The 2,437-nt window shown below is 33.6% G+C and overlaps 1 long non-coding RNA gene across 1 annotated transcript in view; it reads left to right on the top strand.

The window, feature by feature from the left end:
* Window positions 1-190, top strand: part of LOC116186314 — a 27,819-nt gene extending 27,629 nt beyond the window's left edge. The window contains exon 3 of the long non-coding RNA XR_004151277.1: window positions 119-190. This is a non-coding gene — a long non-coding RNA (uncharacterized LOC116186314). The remainder of the gene's footprint in view (window positions 1-118) is intronic.
* The last annotated feature ends 2,247 nt before the right edge of the window (window positions 191-2,437 follow it).

Genomic DNA, 2,437 nt, shown 5'->3' on the forward strand with positions numbered 1-2,437 from the left:
TACCTCAAACAGGGGAGGGGGAGAGGGAATCACAATGGGGAAATGGAATTCAAGAGATGAAGTGTTGATTGCGCACAAACTGCATTTCAATTAACAGAGATCGCTTTGTCTGTTCCAGGGTGGGGAAACGCCGGGGTTTCCTGCGATCTTCAACGACACCGCTTGTTCAATTTGCCGCCTCCCGTATTATTCGTCACCCTTCGAACAGGCTTCTTTTCGATCGATGGAAAAATTGTATATTTTTGTCACGAGGATCGATTCGAAGAAGATGATTATTGCAAGTATCTGGTAAGTTGGCTGGCGATGAGTCGAGAAATTGACAAAGATATTATAAATTATTGTAGATATTGGTGTCGAATATTGCTGATTTAGAGGCCAAGGAAGATTCGATCCTGAACTTGATTTAGCTAAGTGATTGAGCTCGAAAAGGAGGGAGGACGAAAAGAATTATCGCTTTTGTTTCGATAAGTTAAAATTTCACGAATAATCTTAGAATTGTTTTCATTGTTTTTGGAAAAAGTTAAGTTTTGACGAGTTTTCTCGTAGAGAGTGAAAAAAAATATTTGCCCACGGAGAGTTTGTTTGATTCTTTCTTTTCAGATGGGTGTTTGATCAATGGATAATTATATAAAAAAATACGAATATTAATTTAGATTATTATTATTAAAAATAAAATCTATGGATACAGAAAAGGGAAGGATAATATATTTACTTTCTTCAAACAAAAAAATTGAATTTAATTATTCTATTCTATAACAACGTCGATCTCCGCCATCATCAAATCAATAGCCTTAAAGTACTTTAATTTACCCAGAACGAAATGTGCAATTTATTAGTTCAATATTTTCAGTAGATACAAGTGTACTTCGTATCTATTACGCAATCGTATCGATAAAATGTGATACAATTTTCATCGTTCCATTCAATTTTTGAAACTTTTACCGTTATTAATTTGTTCGTTTATCAACTCGTATTTCAATTCACTCGTTTAGATTTTCTACCAAAAATATATTATATTAGATCATCTCTTCCAATCTTGGAATATTTTTCAAACACAGAAACCTCTTCCTTCTTCCCCTTTTCATAATCTTAATTAATATTCGTATGATATTACGCCTTCTTTGAGGTTTGTAATTTTTGCTCGTCGATTATTAAGCTCTTCCATCATTCTTAAACGTTGCCTGTAATCCATTATAGCAAATATAAGTAGTTACATACAACCCTGCAATCTTAACTATTCATCTCGTTCAAGGGTGGCCATAGACGAAGCGTTTCGCATCGTCGTTTCGTCACGACGATATTATGGATGTTAAAAGTTAACGGAGCGGAATTAAACGAAACGAACTCCTTTTGTATTTGGAAAAAGCCGGTCATAAATGTGCCAAAAGAACAATTAAACGCTGTATTATTCTAATGGATCTGAAAACGGATGAGAATGGAGGAAAAAGAGAGGATAGGGGTTGGTTGGAGTGGGTGGAAGACTCTGAAAGAATGGAGGACGAAGAGATGATGATGGCTGGGTACGAATCGCGTTTGCTTCGGAGCCAGATAGTAAATTTAACATATAAGAAGTAACAGCGCTTTAAGCGGAGATAATCTAATAATAAAATGGATTTTTAAATTTCTTAACAGAGAACGCGTAGTTCGATTTTCGTAATGCGATAACAATAAGAATGCAACTTTGGATTTAAATTGTTCGTGAGAGAAAAAAGAAATGTGACACCACACCTGTGAAAATTTAATAAAGAATGAAAAAGAGAGAAAAAAAATCAAGCCATCGTTCTTCACGAAATAAGAAACCGTATCTACGGTCGAAAATGGTACACAAACTCCTTCGTTTTATCCAGCATCTCTATCACGTCGAACGACACGTCAACGAAACAACCGACACTCCACGTTTCACGTTTCCATGGTCAATTTTTCGTCGAGCAGGCTCGAGCAGAAAAGATAAAAACTTTCGATGCGAGAGACGGTTCGATGAATCGTCGATCTCATCCTTGGTCGAAGAAAGAGAAGAGAAAGAGATTTATTTCTGAATTTTATCATTTTTGATAGAACGACAATAATTGTATCTCGTCTGATATGATAAATAATAGTAACTGAAGATGATGATCATTATTTCACGATGGAAAATAGATGGATAGTTAGTATGAATATATCTATGAATATTTGAAAAAAAAAAAAGAAAAGAAACTGGAAATTTCAAGTTTTAAAAATGACGATACTACTAATAACCGATGTTTATACAAAATATATGAATGCATTGCACGGTAAAAATTTTAATTTTGATTAAAAAAATATGCGAAAAGCTGCGAAATTAACAGAAAAAGGTAAAAAAGTAAGAATATTACTTTTTGTACTTGATTAAATCCATATAGTCGATTAATATTTACTTACAAATATAGCTTATCGGGAATTTCTTTTTTTTTTTTTTTTT

Source organism: Apis dorsata, unplaced genomic scaffold (genome assembly GCF_000469605.1).
Source record: "Apis dorsata unplaced genomic scaffold, Apis dorsata 1.3 scaffold_591, whole genome shotgun sequence".
Classification (NCBI taxonomy): domain Eukaryota; kingdom Metazoa; phylum Arthropoda; class Insecta; order Hymenoptera; family Apidae; genus Apis; species Apis dorsata.